Genomic DNA, 19,143 nt, shown 5'->3' on the forward strand with positions numbered 1-19,143 from the left:
TCTCATGGAGTGCGCAATGTGTCTAGTGCTCCATAGAAATCTGAAGGTATTGTTTCAAATTTGTAGAAACCCAAAGTATAAGTGGTCTTCTCCATGTCATCTGGATGCATGGGAATCTGATGATATCAACAATATAGGTCCAATACAAGGATTCATTTACTTCCCAACAGACTGTTAAGAATATCCTCAATCCTGGGAGTGGTATACTGATCAGGAATAGTGTGTTGATTCAAAGAGCTGTAGCCAACAAACAATCTATGAGCCATTCTCATACCTTTCTTGGAGAAGCATAAGGACTTCTTTACTCTTTGATAATCCCAGTAGTCTGTACGTCTTCAAGGTGTTTCTGAAGACTTTCTAGGTCACCTCAGGCAATGCACCTTGTTCTTTCGTTCCTTAGAAGAATTCTAGGCTGATTGTTAGTAGAGCACACATCCATATCACTTTTGGAGAACAAAAGCACTTCTATCATTCAGATACTTCTTCAATCAGCTTTTCCACTCTGAAGGAGCAGGAACACTCTTAGGCTGTGTGCCCTCGATGCATTTTTTAAGCGTTTCCGCAGCAGCAATTCCGCTGCAGAAACGCTTAAAAAACGCTTGGTAGAAGGTCTGCCATGTTCCCCAATCATAATCCGCATGTGTAGTGCGGATTATCATTGCGGAAAAATACGCAGCACTACCAATTATTCTGCGGAAGAGCTGCGTTTTCGCCGCCATTGACTTGCATTGGAACGCTTGGATTCCGCATCACTGCATCTATACATGCGCATACCATGCGTTTCAATGTGCGGATGGTACCCTGGAGGAGACTCTCCTCCAGACCCGGTTACCATAGAACCTGTAAAAAAAAGAATAAAATAAAAAATAAATATTATACTTACCTTCTGAAGGCCCCCGGTGTCTTTGTCTTGGCTTGCCGGCAGATCGTGGTGGACTCAAGGACCTACCATGACATCATTTAGTCATGTGACGGGTCACGCAACCGCTGACATCGGCAGGTCCTGTAGTGTACCGCAAGCTGCCGGCAAGCCAGGACGCACCGAATAAAGACACCGGGGGTCATCAGAAGGTAAGTATATATTTATTTTTTATTTTTTACCATTCTTTCGGTCACACTATATAAATCCATGCCGGTTGCATGGATTTATATAGTGTGACCAAGTTGTCAAGCACTTTCCAAGTGATGCTAAAATCGCTTGGAAAGCGCTTGTCAACCCGCATGCGGAAATGCATGTGAAGAACGCTTCACTTCCGCTTGTCCCTGTCAGGAAAAACGCATGTACAATCCGCATGCGTTTTTTGTCCCAGGGAGATGCAGAAACGCTCAGGAAAAAATCCTGAGCATTTCTGCATCGTGGGCACATAGTATTAAGATTAAACATTTCAGCTGACTTTACCTTTGTCACCACTGTTCTCTCTGCTGTCAAACAGGACAAGGCACTGGATTTGTTCAGTTGACTCTAATCAATAATGGGCTGCGTGCCCACTATGCGTTTTTCAAGCGTTTTTGCCATGGAATTTCCGCAGCGAAAACGCTTAAAAAATGCTTGATAATACGAGCCCCATGGTCCCCAATGATAATCCGCAAGTGCTGTGCTGTGGATTATCCTTGCGGAAAAATACGCAGCATGTCCATTAATTTTGCGGACACGCAGCGTAATCGCCGCCATTGACTTGCATTGGACCGTGTGACATCCGCATCACTGCATCTGCATATGTGGATATCACGCAATTCAATGTGCGGATGGTACCCGGGTTTGGAGAAGAGGAGACTCTCCTTCAGACCCAGGTACCATAGAACCTGTTAAAAAAAGAATTTAAAATAAAAAATAAAGATTATACTTACCTTCCGATGGCCCCCGGCCTCCTCAGCGATGCGTCCGGAGAAAATACCGGGGACCATCAGAAGGTAAGTATAATCTTTATTTTTTACCATTCTTTTTTTTTTAACTATTACTTGGTCACACTATATAAATCTATGCCGGTTGCATGAATTTATATAGTGTGACCAAGTTGTCAAGCACTTTTCCAAGTGATGCTAAAATCGCTTGATAACCCGCATGCAGAAATGCATGCAAAAACACTTGACAAACGCTTCTACCTGGCAGGAAAAAAGCATGTAAAATCCGCATGCGTTTTTCCTGCCAGGGAAAAGCGGGAAAAATACGCAGCATTTCTGCATCGTGGGCACTTAGCCTAAAGTGTGGGTAAAAGATGAGTTTTTGTCTCCCTTTCAGGTACAACTGAATTAGCATTCGTCTTGCCAAACTATTAGTTGTGTCCACCACTAATGAGTTACTCAAAGCTCCTTGAAGCCTTGGGTGCACAGTGCCAATGCATCAAACACCTGATTGATATCTGCATCAGCAAGGGGAATTTAAGCTTAATATAGCCATCACAATGAATGAATCCCTTAAACCCAATATTTCCAGCTGCTCTAACTGAATAGGGTATGTGTGAAAGATTTTTTAATTTTTTTTTATAGAAATCACGATACATTAAAATTATTATTATTACAGTAGCATACCACACCCAGTGTCTCAATTTCACCAGTAACTGCATCCTCGGGATGGTGATACTAGTGCATACAATTGTCATGCATTTGCGCTCGAACCATTGAGCCTGTGCTTTGTGGTTGGCTTCTCTGTCCGCCAAGCCACAGCAGATACACCTTTTCTCTGGCTGTTTAGTTTCTGTTATCCTTGCTTCAATCTTTTTAGGGTAACAGGTGTTTCCATTTACTCATTTGTTTGCCCTATCACCTTTTGGGTGCGGCTTCATATACTTTCCCCCTGCTGGTATTTCTTGCTGGTGATAGTCTCACTTGGATGTCCAGCCATACTGTTGTAGTTTAAGTCAGTAGGTGAAAGACCAGCTAGGGTTTATCTCGCTGCTGTTTATGTTTTTCACCCTACACTTATCTTCTGTTTCTTTTTAGGAAGTATGAGACATATTCTCTAACAGTACGTACTTAATCCTTTATTTTGTATTTAGTGGTTTGTTTTATTCACTCCGGAATCTCTTAGGGTTTCAGTACACTTTCCCTTCTGTAGATATTTTGAATTCTGCTCTGCCCTCCATTTCTCCATTTCAGGAATGTGAAGCGGCCTTTCAGGCAGCATAGGTCCGAGTTGCCATCATCTAGTTTACGATTAGGGCTATCTCAGCTCGCGCAGGAACCACTAGGGACTGCAGGGTCAGCATCTCTAGTCTGTACAGGAACCGGCACGGTCAGTTGCAGTTTTTAGCATGTTACCTATTTTCCCAAGTGAGATGCTGTACTATCATAACAACAATGATGGAACAGCTCCCTCTTTCACCATTGAGTCTGTGCGACAGAGAGCTAACCAGAAGCAATGATGTTACTACATCACGACTACTGAGCGGATCTTCAGTACACTGCACAGACCAGAGCAGCAGGACAGCGGGGTTAGGTGTCACGGGTGTGTCAGAGGTGACAGACAGTCGCCTTGCAGTGGGTTGCAGGAAATCTCTACGTTTAGCATTGCAGACAGTTTCTTAGATAAGAGGCTGTCTTCAGGACCGAGCAGCTACCTCTATGTTGCTAATTAGCGCTCTCGCCTGGGTGTATATACACCTGGTGTGTCTGAGAGGGAGTCGCCGGCTATATCCATTTCTACTTGTGAAGCTTAGCAGGAGCAGTACTTCGTCCTCTCTGGAGCTTAAGGCTGTGTGCTTATTTGGAGTTCATCTAAAGCTAAGCCATTTCCCCTTTTTTTGTCCACCCTTTTTGTCTATAGAGTTTAGTGGAGGTTGACTAGTGCTCATCTCCTTCCATTCCTAGCCATAGCCATACGCCAGGGAGAGTAGGGCGAGGCACGCGTGCGGCGATTGCTGAGGAGGCAATATAGGGACGATAGTTGGGACAGGGTGACGCTAGACCAGACTAGGAGGTCTCCACTTCCCCCCTTTCCCTAGTGTCTAGGCCCCTTTCCCTTTTCCCTCTGTGTTGCACTAAGTCTTCCCCACGCCTGCCGTGACATTATAGCCGGCCGAGCACATTTTGAAAAGGAAAAAAAAAAAATAGGGAACTGACTTTTTTTTTTTCTTTGTGTGTTTTTGGGTGTGCACTTTTTTTTCCTTTCTCCCTTTGGTATGCGTTCAGTTGCAGAGCTCGCAGAGCAGTTCCGCTGTCTGTCTCTGGAGGTGAGGTTCAGCAGCAGCATCAGCGGTTACAGGTCCCCCATAATGGGGCCTCTGCAGGTAGGCTTGTCCAGCCTGAACCGAAGGTTGCCCTTCCGGACAGGTTTTCAACAGGTAGGGACAAGTTTTTTGTATATAAGGAGGCCCTACTCCTCCGGTAATGAGGAGCAACGGATTGGTATTGTGAACTCTCTATTGCAGGGCGATCCTCAGTCATGGGAGTTTTCGTTACCGCAGGACTCAGTTTGTCTCCAATCTGTGGAGGGGTTTTTCGGAGCTCGGGCCCTCATCTATGATGACCCTGACCGAGTCGCCTTGGCTGAGTCTAGGCTACGTCGCCTTCAGCAGGGGATTCGGTCAGTGGAAACATACAGTCCGGAATTCCGTAAATGGGCAACGGATTCCAAATGGAATGACTCAGCCCTTAAAAGTCAATTTTTTGAGGGGCTTACTGAAAGGTTGAAAGATGCCTTGGCTGTATATGAAACTCCTCTGTCCTTTGAGGCTGCCATTTCTTTGGCCATACGTCTTGATAGACGCCTTCGGGATAGACGGGTGTGACCACCTTCTTCGGGGCCTTCTTGCTGGGGTTGTGTACCTCTGCCAGGGGAGCGGTCTGGAGGTGAACCAGTACTAGGGGAGGTGGAGGAACCCATGCAGTTAGGGGGTGTATCTACATCACACATCTCCCTGGAGATTCGCAAGAAAAAAGCCATTTGTTTTTTTTGTGGGAAAAAGGGACACTTTGTTGGGACCTGTCCTTCAATTCCTAAACAAAAGGAGACTCGATTAACTCTCAGTGGTCTGGAGTTGGATAAACAAGGGGTGCACTTGTGGCCAAACTGCAGTTCCCGCTTTGTCATGACAGCAGAGGTGGTGCTAGAGAGCAAAACCGAAAAAAAATCTGTTCTGTGTTTGTTAACAGTGGAGTCGGAGTCAGCATGGTTGATGCTGAGTTGTGAAAACTCATGGTCTTGCTTGCTGTGCTTTAGCTGAACCTATTCCCATCTTTGCCATTGACTCGGCGCCACTTGCACAGGAAGCATTTACTCAGATTGTACATAATGTAAAACTGAGGGTGGGGTCAGTTCATTGTGAAATCATCCTTAAAATGTTCTGGACAATCTTCCTTCTCCCATTGTCTTGAGCATACCTTGGTTTGTTAAACATAATCCGTTGGTGGATTGGCAAGCCGGGGAGATTATTGAATGGGGAGATTACTGCCATGAGAACTGTCTAGATATTTCCATTGCTACTGTCTATACGGAAATATTACCTGCTTTTCTGTTTGGTTTTGAGGACGTTTTTTCTGAGAAGGGGTGTCAGGATTTGCCTCCTCATCGTGCTTATGACTGTCCTATTAACCTGACCCCCAGAGCTAAACTACCGAAGTCCAGACGGTATAATCTTTCTGGCCCTGAGAGACAAGCCATGAAGGATTTATTTGCGGAAAGTCTGGAGAAGGCACATATCAGACCCTCATCTTCGCCCGTGGCGGCAGGGTTCTTCTTTGTGAAGAAAAAAGATGGCAGTCTACGTCCCTGTTTAGATTTCCGGGAATTAAATCAAATTACCATCCGTGATCCATATCCTCTTCCTCTGATTCCTGATTTGTTCAGCCAGGTTGTGGGAGCTAACCAAGTTGGATTTAAGGGGAACCTACAATATAGTTAGAATCAGAGAAGGGGACAAATGGAAGATAGCGTTCAGTACCCCGGAAGGACATTTCGAGAGTCTGGTTATGCCTTTTGGTTTGATCAATGCACCTGCGGTATTCCAGCATTTCATAAATTATATTTTCCATCATTTGGTGGGGAGGTTTGTGGTGGTCTATCTGGACGATATTTTGGTTTATTCATCTGATTTTGAGACTCATCTAGGGCATGTTAAGTAGGTGTTCCAGATATTAAGGGATAACAAACTTTATGCCAAACTAGAAAAATGTGTTTTCACTGTTCAGGAGGTGCAGTTTTTGGGGTACTTGTTGTCATCTTCAGGTTTTCGGATGGATCCGGAGAAAATCCGTGCAGTTCTTGACTGGGAACGTCCCGAGAGCCTGAAGGCTCTACAACGTTTTCTGGGCTTTACTAATTTTTACAGGAAACTCATCCAAAATTACTCTGTTATAGTGAAACCCCTTACTGACATGACTAAGAAGGGGTCAGATTTTTCCAAATGGTCGGATGCTTCCCTCCAGGCTTTTTCTTCCTTAAAGAATCATTTTGCCACTGCACCTATACTCAGTCAACCCGATGTTTCTCAACCCTTTATTGTGGAGGTCGATGCTTTGGATGTTGGGGTTGGGGCTGTGTTATCTCAAGGTTCGTCCCCTGGTAAATGGCGTCCATGTGCCTTATTTTCTAAAAAATTGTCTTTGGCTGAGAGAAATTATGACATGGGTAATAAGGAACTTTTGGCAATCAAATTGGCGTTCAAGGAATGGCGACATTGGTTGGAGGGGGCTGTCCATCCTTTTACTGTTATTACTGACCATAAGAACCTGTCACATCTCCAGTCAGCTAAACATCTCAACCCTAGGCAAGCCAGTTGGTCCCTGTTTTTTACTAGGTTCAATTTTGTTGTCACTTTTCGTCCAGGGGTCAAAAATGTCAAGGCTGAAGCTTGGTCCCGAAGCTTCCCTGGTGGTGGTGACCATGAGAACCCTTCCCCGATATTACAGAAAGGGGTAGTCATTTCAGCTCTTTATCCTGAACTGGAGGGTGAGGTGTTGGAGGCTCAGGGGGATGCCCCTGCCTCCTGCCCTTCAGGAAAGTTATTTGTACCATCTGATCTGCGCTGCAAAGTAATCAATGAACATCATAACTCTGTGCTTGCTGGGCATCCAGGTGGTAAGGCAACCGCGGACCTCCTCTCTCATCGTTTTTGGTGGCCGGGGTTGCATCAGGATGTGATTGAACATGTAGCTGCTTGTAGTATCTGTGCGCGTTCTAAGGTTTCACATACCCATCCGTCTGGTACTCTTCTTCAGCTACCTATCCCTAGTAGGCCATGGACACACTTGTCCATGGATTTTATTACTGACCTACCGGTTTCTGCAGGCAAAACGGTGGTTTTGGTCGTAGTAGAAAGGTTCAGTAAAATGGTTTGCTTCGTCGCATTACCTGCACTTCCAAATACCAAGACACTTGCTCAGGTGTTCATAAATGAGATTGTGAAGCTTCACGGGGTTCCCTCCGATGTGGTGTCTGATCGGGTGACCCAGTTTGTTTCCAAATTCTGGAAGGCATTCTGTTCGCGACTGGGAGTGCAGCTGTCTTTTTCCTCTGCCTTCCACCCTCAGTCGAGTGGTCAGACCGAGTGTGTCAATCAGAACTTGGAGACATACCTCAGGTGTTTCGTCTCTGAAAATCAGGAGGATTGGGCATCCTACTTACCGCTGGCAGAATTTGCCATCAATAATCATCATCAAGAATCCACTGGCAGGTCACCGTTCTTCGGAGCATATGGTTATCATCCACAGTTTTGTACCTTCAGTGGGGGAGGAGCATCTGGAGTTCCTGAGGAGGAACGGTTTGCTTCGCCGCTCTCCTCGATATGGCAGGGTGTTCTGTGTAATTTAAAGACCATGGGAAACAGGTATAAACGTATGGCTAACGCTTGCCAGGTCCGGACCTGAATGTGAATGACTGCCTTTGTGTGGTTGTCTTCCAGGAATATAAGATTGAAAGTTCCTTCTTGGAAGCTGGGACCTAGGTTTATTGGTCCCTATAAAATAACCGCCGTCATTAACCCAGCAGCGTTTCGTATTGAACTTCCTCAGGCCCTTAAGGTCCACAATGTGTTCCACAGGTCCTTACTCAAAAGGTATGTGGAACCTCTTGAGCCCTCACCTCTACCACCACCCCCAGTAATGGTTGATGGTAATCTGGAGTTCAAGATTTTGAGGATTGTAGATTCTCGTCTCCATCGTTGTTCTCTACAATACTTGGTGCACTGGTAAGGCTATGGTCCAGAGGAGAGGATGTGGGTTTCAGCATCAGAGGTGAACGCTCTCAGATTGGTTCGCTCATTCCACACCTCTTTTCCTGAGAAACCCGGTCCTGAGTGTCCAGAGGCCACTCGTAGAGGGGGGGTACTGTCACGGGTGTGTCAGAGGTGACAGACAGTAGCCTTGCAGTGGGTTGCAGGAGATCTCTACGTTTGGCATTGCAGACAGTTTCTTAGATAAGAGGCTGTCTTTAGGACCGAGCGGCTACCTGTCTCTTGATAATAAGCTCTCTGGCCTGGGTGTATATATCCTTGGTGTGTCTGAGAGGGAGTCGCCTGCTATATCCATTTCTACTTGTGAAGCTTAGCAGGAGCAGTACATCGTCCTCTCTGGAGCTTGAGGCCGCGTGCTTATTTGGAGTTCATCTAAAGCTAAGCCATTTCCCCCTTTTTTGTGCTCATCTCCTTCCATCCCTAGCTGTAGGAAGCTATAGGGACATCTTGTGTGGGAGGCCTTGAGGAGACATCATAGTGTGTGGAGATGTTTGTGAGGGGACATTATGCAAGGTGGGGGCTGTGAGGGGACATCATACTGTATGGGGGCTGTAAGGGGACATCATACTGTATGGGGAGTTGTGAGGGGACATCATACTACATGGAGGGTTGTGTAGTGACATCATACTGCTTCGGCGGGCTGTGTGGGACATCATACTGCCTGGGGGGCTTTGTGGTGTCATAATACTTTGTGGGGACATGATACTGTGTGAGGGGTTCTGTTGTGACATCATACTGTGTGACGGTACTTTGAGGGGACATCATACTGTGTGTGGGGCTTGATGGTGACATCATACTGTGTGGGGAGCTTTGTGGAGATATCATACTGTTTGGGTGCTGTGTGGACATCATACGGTTTGAGAGGGTATCATACTATTTGAGGGGCTGTATGGGGACATCATACTATGTGGGGGGCATCTTATTGTATTGGGAGCTGTTGATCAAGGTACAAAGGCTGAATTACAGGACCAGTATGATTTACTGTTTTTGTTACAAACAATATTAAATGCAGTAAATTATATGGTTTTGATTAGCTACTATAGGTAAGAATACATACAATAAACTTTATTGTAACATATATTCGCAATAGCAGCGAGTCAGCATACTTAATTCTGCTCAATATTAAGTGATAAAAATTACTATAAAAGAATAATAAGAAGAAGAATTAAGTTCACCCTATTGGTTTGGTCCCCAACAACAGTTATGGGTTCTCATATGGCCCATTTGTAAAATTAATTGCCGATCCCTGGTCTAGAGCAAATTGTACAAATCTTCCTTTGGTACTCTAAAGGGGTTTTGACATGAACAAAAGTACATTTTAATCAATACATTTTGGAATAATAATAACTTCCACAATTGAATGTATTTAAATAAAATGTCCCTGTGCTGAGATAATCTTATACATGTGCCCCTGCTGTGTACTGTGTAATGGCTGTGTATGACCATACAGGAACATGGTCTGATCATACCACAGCTCCTGGGCAGGGGAGGAAGCAAAAGAGAGTATACAGACATTACAGCAAGGGATCACAGCTGATTCTTTCTTTGAAGTAAAACATTGTTTAAAAACAGGTAGGGAAATGTTTTACTTCACAGAAAGAATCAGCTGTGATCCCCTTCAGTAATATCTGTATGCTTTTTTGCTTCCTCCCCTGCCCAGGAGCTGTGGTATGATCAGACCATGTTCTGTACTCGGTCAGTCACAGCCATTAGACAGTACACAGCAGGGGCACATGTATAAGATTATCTCAGCACAGGAACATTTTATTTAACACATTCAATTGTGGAAATTATTATTATTCCAAGATCTATTGATTAAAATGAACGAAAACCACTTTAAGTGTCCCTTTGTGGTATGAATGATTTTGTTCCTTGAAGAGGCTAATGGATAAGTCCCAGTGTGGTCTACATTGTACTTTTTTCCCCTTTTTTTCAAGTAACTGTGCTAGTTTTTCAATTACCCCACAGGCATTTGACTCACTTTTTCACTGACATTTGAGATGACCTTCCTCTCCACAATTATGACATATCACTGAGCTCAGAGATGTTCAGTCTCTACAAACACACCAATCACAGGGGAAAGTCAACAGTCCTTCTAAGGCTATGTGCGCACGATGCAGAAATGCTCAGGGTTTTTTTCTTGAGCGTTTCTGCATCTCCCTGGCAGAAAAAACGCATGCGGATTGTACATGCGGATTGTACATGCGTTTTCCTGCCAGGGACATGCGGAAGTGAAGCGTTCTTCACATGCATTTCCGCATGCGGGTTATCAAGCGCTTTCCAAGCAATTTTAGCATCACTTGGAAAGTGCTTGACAACTTGGTCACACTATATAAATCGATGCAACCGGCATGGATTTATATACTGTGACCAGAGAGAATGGTAAAAAATAAAAAAATAAATCTATACTTACCTTCTGATAGCCCCCGGAGTCTCGATTCGCTCCGTCCTCGCTTGCTGGCAGCTCGCGGTACACTACACTGAAGGACCTGCCGTCACATGACTAAATGACGTCAGCGCAGGTCCTTCAGTCCATCGCGAGCTGCCGGCAAGCGAAGACAAGCACACCGCGGGCCATCAGAAGGTATGTATAATATTTATTTTTTATTTTATTCTTTTTTTCACAGTTTCTATGGTATCCGGGTCCGGAGGAAAGTCTACTATCCTCCAGACTCTGGTACCATCCGCACATTGAAACGCTTGGATTCCGCATCTACAGATCCAGTGATGCATAATCCATGCGTTCCAATGAAAGTCAATGGGTGCGAAAATGCGGCGCTTCCGCAAAATAATTGGTAGTGCTGCGCTTTTTTCCGCAATGATAATTTGCAGCGGAAATTTCCGCAGCATGTGCACAACACATGCGGATTATCATTGGGGAACATGGTAGACCTTCTACTATGCGTTTTTAAGTGTTTCTGCAGCGTTTTTGCCGCTGCAGAAATGCTTAAAAAACGCATCGTGGGCACACAGCCTTAAAGGGAATATGTCACCAACTTTTGGCTACCTCATCTGAGAGCAGCATAATGTAGGAAAAGAGACCCTGATTCCAACGATCTATCACTTAGTTTACTGAGTGCAACAGTTGTGACACAATCAGAGTTCTTATCAGAGCGGAGAATAATTCTCCTGCCCACACCAGGCTCTCTAAGCACATTGTCTATTGACAATGAGCTGCTTATCACAGAAGGGGGCAGAGTTGTTCTAGCAGTGAGACCTATTCCCAGCAATGATAATGTCCTTCATTATAAGTAAACAACAGCACACAGCCTCATAAGTGACACATCGCTGAACTCAGTGTTTTAAACCCTACCTCATGTTATCCTCAGATTACATAGCAAAAACCTGTTGACAGATTCCCTATAAGGCCCCCATACAAATTAACAAATTAGAGCAATGTAGGCTGAAAGGTTTGAACAACAATTTAATGTGTATAGTGGACCCCTGACCGATGATTTTCAGGCTAGCAATTTTGGACTGCCAATCCTTTTATTCTCTAATAGATAAGTTGCAGCCAGAGGAACCTGGAAGAAACTCTCTTATAGAAAATAAAGATCTATCTATCGGCAAATAGCTATCTTAAGTGTATGGGGGGCTTTTGGTGTCTCTAGCTACAATCTCTAGCTAGGAATCTGTCTGCCAGCTCTCAGACTTCCTTGCATAGTTTCAGATTGGTGCTCTCAGCACAACCACAGTACTGTTGCTGCTCTAAACTATCTTACCATTGCAAACCATCTCTACACTGCAAACTCTCTCTCCCATCTACTAAGCCATTGTTCTACACCCAGCGAAGTTCACTCTCGGCACCGGTTTAGGAGTCTCTCTCACCCACCTGCTAGACTTCCAGCAGCACTATCTATGACACTCTTTGTCTCCAGCACAATGCACAATACCAAAAGCCCATCCCATTCTGCACACTCCATTCTACAGCTTGGCAGCACCAAATCTGGTGCTTTTGCAACACTGGTCCCAACAGCTGGGCGATGTAAATCCACCAGTCCTTCCACATTCAAAAGATCATAGACTCACCCCTTTCCCCCCAGAAAAGATGAGCACACAACAGGCACATCATCTCACACCCCAACAGTGCCCTGCTCTGCACCGTCATGCTCAAGGACCTCACTACTGCTCTGCTGTGTCTTTCCTTCTGCTCATCCAATCAGCAGTTGGCATGAATGGAGATCCTGAACATATTGATGTGTATAGGTAGTGATCAAGTCTAGCAATTAGGATCTCATTGACTCTCCCTTCTCTGCCTGGCTGCCCTGGCCTAAATTTAGGGTCACTCTAGTTATCCACTGGTATCATTTTCTCTGAGAAATGGTATTATCTTATTGTAGAAGGCTACTTGTCTCTTTCCCCATTTTTTGTCTTTTTTTAATATATAATTTTTATTGCAAACTTTTATAACAATAACTTCAACAAATCCAACATATTAGAATGATAACATTTTCGTCCAGTACGCAGAATGGGTGAACAGGAGTTTGGTGTAGGACATATTTTTGGGATACTTATGGGAGATTATTCAGTCCATTGGTACCAAATGTCTTAGTTGGAAGAACATAAGGGAAACCTAAATAGAAGTCAAAAAGGGTTAAACAACAAAATAAATCATCATAAAAGCCATCTTAAAAAGAGGAATAAGAACATTAATTCCATCAATTGTCATCTACCATAGTTTCTCACATTCTCAGTCAGCTACCAATTTGGAGCAGGCCCAAATTGTTTTTAAGACCTTCCAGAATATGTCACGCAGTCAATACAAAAGATTTTATAATTTTCTTTTTCTCCTCCTTATTGCAGTATTTTCCAATAAACTGTTTCCATTTTAGCATAAATGTACTTGCTTGTGATTCTTTATTTGTAATGGCATCACCCTATTCCATTTTTTGTCTTTTTTGATTATTGCTTCTCTATGTAAGCCACTCTGTGGCCTGTTTTTATTTGTTTCCAGCTCTCTGGCTCCAGCTGATGCTATTCCTACCTTAAATTTGTGTATGTTTGAATTACTTTGGAGATCTCTAGTGCATAATTCACTGGTTTAGCAGGAGAGAATCCTCTCCTGACTGTAAATCTACCAAAAAGTACAACACTTCTTTGATCTTTTGTCTTGAATATTCTCTCTCTATGAGAACTTTTTATTACTCTACGTATAATATTTATATGGGATACGAATCACCGCACCCGATCAGCACACAAGAAAAATAAAATGTGAGCAAAAGTGTGAATTTCATGAATAAAAATGATATGGCTCAGACATTCAGGGAATAAAACTAAATTTACATCTCATAAAAAAAAATTTTTTTTTATTAAATCGTGACACACTGCAGATCTATAACAGGAACAACTGTTACTTTCCTGACAGGTAACATATTTTATATTAGCAATCCAATTGCAGTGTGCGGAGATGGGAGCACAGAGCTGCAATGGCATATCATTTGATGCATGAGTGTCGATGTTAAAATAGGAAAAATTACAGTATGTTGGAGAATACAGCGCAGACCATCTTATATATACATATACAGTACATTGACAATTAAATTACTGCCCTTGTCTTACTTCATACTCATATCCCTTTGTTACAATGATCATATTGCTGCTTACTTTAAAAACAAAATTAACAGTAGTAATCAGTGTAAAGAGAAGCTCTGTAATGCAAACAAGCGCTTACTACAGGCATACACATACACCGAGAAACCATAACACACAAACTACCTGCCCAATATTGAGTATGCCACCTTTGTGCAGCTAAAACAGGTCAGACCCATTAAAGGAGTTTTCCGGGACTTTCGGGTTTTTTTTTTCCTATAGGGCTTAGAACTTACCGGAAAGTAGTTGCTATCTCTCTCCCTGTTCTGCCCGGCAACAGGCAATCAGGTTGACAGAGCAGTTCCTTCTATTCCAGTCTGATCTGTTGCTGGGGCGTCACTGACAATGTTATGCTGATTGACAGGTGGCTCCCCACTGCTTAACTACAGGAAGCTGACTACCCATGAGCATGACATCGCCACGAATTCCCCATTGACACAGCTGAGCAGAAGAGAAGGAGCTGCTCTGTTGACATGAAGTCAAAGGAAGCAGGAAAATTGCCACAATTGCTAGCAACTACCTGCTGGTAAGTACTTTTCCTCATAGGAAAAAAAACAACAAAAGTCCCAGATAACCACTTTAAGGCATGAACTCCACAAGACCTCTGCAGATGTCCCATTGAATCTGGCTACTGCAGAAGAGCCTACAGATAGCAAGGTGTGGCCTCCATTGATGGGCTTTGTGTTATCAGCAGATGTTCAATTAGATTAATGATCTGATGAATTTGGTGGCAAAGTCAACACCTTGAACTCTTAGACTATGTTCCCACAATGAGCTTTTTGGTGAGTTTTTGAGGTTGCAGATTTTCTGCACCCATTAAGTAAGATAGGTTACTTGTGTTTTTCAAAAATATGCAGCGTCAAAAACTCACCAAAAACTCATCGTGGGAACGTAGCCTTAAGGTCCGAGACAAATATGGAATGGAGAAACATCATCAAAGACAATATTGCCCATGTTGGATTTCTTTGGCCAATGATATAGCCAGTGCTTAAGATTGGCAGAAAAAAATCCAACATCTCTGATCGGCCTTTTGAGTAATAACAATCATTCATCGATAGGCCATTGATCTTGTTTCACAAACGCGGATAACGATCATTCATTATGGTTGAAATGCCCGTTTTGGCTGATTTTTCTCTGGAGTCTATGGGGCCTCTTAGTCATGTTCCTCAACGCATCAGTGAATAATTTTTGTAGTGTGACAGGGTGCATAATCCAGCTGCTATCTGTTTCCCAGAAAAGCCATGCACACACCTGGCCGTCCTCAAGATGAAGAAAGCCTAGTCTGTCAGGCAAGGCCATTTTGATTACTCACTTTTTAGTTTACTTCTAATACACATGTGCCCATTATAGACACTATAAGGAGTGGGCATTCTAGTTGGCACTTACACAGGGACGTGTGCAGCAAACTGTGGTCTGGACAACTTTCTATCACAGTCTGCATTTATTTTTTTCAGAAATTTGTGCTATAAAAGCTCCTCTGTGGGATAGGATCTTAAAGGCTAGCCTTTGCGAGCCATAATTTGGCGCTTACAAAATGACTCACTCTTGGCCATTTTTACTGCTTCCAACACAATACAGGGTTTTTTTGTGTTTTTTTTCTGGCTCAAACCATTAATGGCCTATTGTTAGGATACGACATGAATATCATATTGGTGTGGGTCCAATCCTTGACACTAATGTTGAATAGTTGTTTAAAGGGGCCGCAATACATGGATCTGCAGTGTCCCTTTTCATATATGGTTTATATCCAGCCATTCCTGAAGCAGATATCAGCTTACCGGTAGTGATTGATAGGCGTTGGACCTCCACCGATCTCATATTGATAAGATACAGTGTGATTGATACCTTTTAAAAAAAAGTTTAATTTTAAACATCACAACCAGTAGATACAATGGTATATTCAACCAGCTTTTTTTTCTGAAGTTTTCATGGCTTGCAGGTTTTAACATTAAATGTCTCATGTGTCATAGATATATTAAGCTGTGACAGGCGCCAACAATGCGGCAGGAATCCACTCTTAGTCTATTATATAAAATAGAAGCTTTTTGGTTCACTAATCCTTTATCAAAAGCTTAGAGTAAACTGGAATGTTGATCCAAAGACCTTGGAAAAGCAGCCAAGCACCAGTGGATAAATGGATGTTCCTATTCGAAGGTCATAACCTTCAAATACCAAAATGCATGCACATAAAATAAAACATCAGTAAATGTTACATACACCTGCAATGCCCTACACATACATCGTGTCATCCGTCATATCTAGCACATGGCATTACACGTCAGAAGCATGTTAGCGAAACTTCCCATAGCTTCCATATTCTTGTGTAAGCTGTAACATCTGCACTGAAATGATAAGTGACACAACCCAGAACGTTGTCACTTAGTAAAGACGGAGTTAAATATTAACAGAGAGTTGATTGTGACAGCAGTGCCTGTCAGTGACATGAAATGCAACAGCAGACAGTGTGATGCTGCTCCTACCTTCACAATCCCTTAGGCTTTTCCTGTTTCCTATACAATATTTGGGTGGAGCGGGATCTTGGGTCTCTGGAAACAGCTGTCAGCAGCTTTTGTGATTAGTTGCAGCAACTCTTTACCTCCGTACTGTGCTGCGCTCCGCTCTGTCTGGCTAATTGTGAAAACGGATTGTGAGAATCGTTGTTGTAGTCAAAGTCCATCGGCTTTAAAGGAGAGTTTTTCCTAGACTTACAGAGGGGGATAAGGAGGAGACTGAGCTATTAACACTTAGCACTGCTATTGCTGAATGAGAGAATATGGAGAAAGGCAGCAAGGGAAAATGAAACAGAACAGTCAACAAGTCTAGTGGTATTAGGGACAGATTGGGACTAAAAGGGATCCTGGTTTATGTACATGTGTTGTTAGAAATATCTTCTTAAGTATATGTTACAGGGGTTATCTCACAAGAGACATTTACTGCATAGTGATAGATGTGGTTCCACCTCTGGGACCCTCACCTATCTCCAGAACGGGGATCCCCCACTCTCCAGTTCCAGCCAGCATTCGACTGCCAGTGAGTGAAGAGGTGGTGGCACATGCACTGGGTTTCTCCACCTCTGGGACCCTCAGCTACCTCCAAAACAGGGATCCCCCACTCTCCAGTTCCAACCAGAATTTGACCGCCAGTGAGCGAAGAAGTGGCGGCACATGCACTGGGTTTCTCCATTCAGTGCCATCTCTGGGACCCTCAGCTACCTCCAGAACAGGGATACCCCAATCTCCAGTTCTGGCTGGCTTTTGACCACCAGTGAGTGGAAAGGTGGCGGCACATGCACTGGCTCTCTCCATTCATTGCTACTTCTGGCAAATTAAGGACCCTAAGCCAGAATGGGGGATCACGGAACCCTGTTCTAAAGATAGGAGTCCCAGAGGTGGCACCCGCATCTAGTAGACATTTATGAAAAATACCTTCAAGAACTATTCTCAGCACATTCAGGTCACATCTGCCATTGTAAATAAAAAAAAATGGTCTAGTATTTTTAGTATTTTGAGTGATGCACTTACAGTATATTGAAGCCATGGAAGTACTATTTTCAGTAAGTGATTACAGCCCAACCCTAATTCTCACAACAAATAATATTCAAAACAGAGAATTATGGTAATTCCAGACCCATCATTGATGTCTGATCCATTGTACACCCAGAACTCAACTGGAAAATGGTCATCTGCCATAACAGATAATCTCCTGCAACAATGTATTCTAGTTACAGCAAATATTGCCAGGTGATTAGACTATTGGCTCTTTAAATCCCATAAACCCAGCCTTTACAAATTAAATGGTGGAAAATTCCTACCACTTCTATCCATATTGTTTACCTTCCAGCTATCCTGTAGTGGTGGCCATCTTGTTACTCCTTTAGCCTATTGCTGATCATTGTTGGCAAGAGCACCCTTAAGATGCCCATACACATGAGAAATCTGTCAGCTGAATACTCGTTCACCTGACAGATTTGCTTCCCGAGTCCCTCATACACATGTTTGGCTAGGATGAGAGTTCATGTGTTGTCAATGGGAAGAGAAGAGAAAGTCGCTGCCAGTTACTTCTTGTGACAGCTAATCTCAAAGGAGAATAAAAAGATCAAGTGTTTAAATTTAAAGAGGCGAATTTGGCTGTGACCTATAGGTTAGAAACATACATGATTTATTTGATCAGTCAAAGGCTCAAGAATTCAGCAAAATGGAGAAGTCCTTCATTTATATTATCCATTCCCTTTGAATTCACTCATTGTTCTATTGAGTTCTATTTAAATCACAGATGATATTATGTAGCTACAACAAACACAAAAAAAACTAGTTAGCACTAGTGTTGAGCGAACATGCTCGACACTGCTCGGTACTCGCCCGAGCATCACGCTACTCGGGATGTTCGGCGAGCACCGAGCATTTCCGGGTTACTCGGGCGGGAGCTCGGGTCTCCGCCCATCTTGGACACAGACGGCCGGGATCAGCTAGTGTAGGGAAAGTGCTGCTGAGCTAGGGAGAGACTTATAGTGCGAAATAGGTAGTGTAGGGTCTCTAAAGCCTGCCAGATCAAACAAACAGTCCTTCTCAGGACTAATATCCATCCCAGATAACAGGCAGGCAGGCAGGCTGTAGAGGAGACGCAGTGGTTATACAAGCAAACGCTGCATTACAGTCCTGTGTGCTCCTGTTGCTGAAATTGCTGGACTTAGCTCCAGGTCTCGAGGGCCAAGAAAAATCCTTTTTTTTTCATCTAAATCCTCTTTTTTTTTTCCTCCTTCACACTGTACAAATACCGGTCTTATTAACATTTTGTTGCCCCCCCCCCCCCCCAAAAAAAAAAAAAAAAGTGTTCAGACACAAATATATCTGTTTAAAATAGTCTGGTGTAGGCCAGAGAAACAGAAGTGTGGTTTTGCAGTTCGACAGTTCAAACCTCTGTATTATCCACTTTTGGGCCATTTGAGTGTGTTGCTCACTGTTCAGCCGCAAATATATATATTTAAAAAAGTCTGGTATACACCAGTAAATTATAACTGTGGTTTTACTGTTCCACCATAAAAAATCTCTATTATCCTGCTTTTGGCATTTTTTGCTGTAAAGAAAAACTGTAATAGTGTCTCCCTGATTGTTCAGACACAAATATATCTGTTGAAAATAGTCTGGTGTAGGCCCGAGAAATAGAACTGTGGTTTTGCAGTTCCACGGGTCAAATCTCTGTATTATCCTGCTTTTGCCATTTTTTGCCGTAAAGAAAAACAGTAATAGTGTCTCCTGATTGTTCAGACACCAATATATCTGTTTAAAAGAGTCTGGTATACACTAGTAAATTATAACTGTGGTTTTGCCGTCCCACAGTAAAAAATCTCTATTATCCAGCTTTTTGTATTTTTTCCGTAAAGAAAAAC

General features: G+C 43.3%; 1 protein-coding gene across 3 annotated transcripts in view; it reads right to left on the minus strand.

Moving 5' to 3' along the window:
- Positions 1-16,508, minus strand: part of RDH5 (retinol dehydrogenase 5) — a 68,845-nt gene extending 52,337 nt beyond the window's left edge. For 2 of the 3 annotated variants that reach the window (XR_012273872.1, XM_073663757.1), the window contains exon 1: positions 16,238-16,507. The gene's annotated coding sequence lies outside the window, so the exon portion shown is untranslated. Of the gene's footprint in view, positions 1-15,535; positions 15,603-16,237 lie in introns of all 3 variants that reach the window. The other variant, XM_073663758.1, reaches the window with a different exon arrangement.
- Between the last annotated feature and the right edge of the window lie 2,635 nt (positions 16,509-19,143).

This window comes from Phyllobates terribilis, unplaced genomic scaffold (genome assembly GCF_046119375.1).
Source record: "Phyllobates terribilis strain yellow unplaced genomic scaffold, ASM4611937v1 Scaffold_2__4_contigs__length_985480577, whole genome shotgun sequence".
Lineage (NCBI taxonomy): Eukaryota > Metazoa > Chordata > Amphibia > Anura > Dendrobatidae > Phyllobates > Phyllobates terribilis.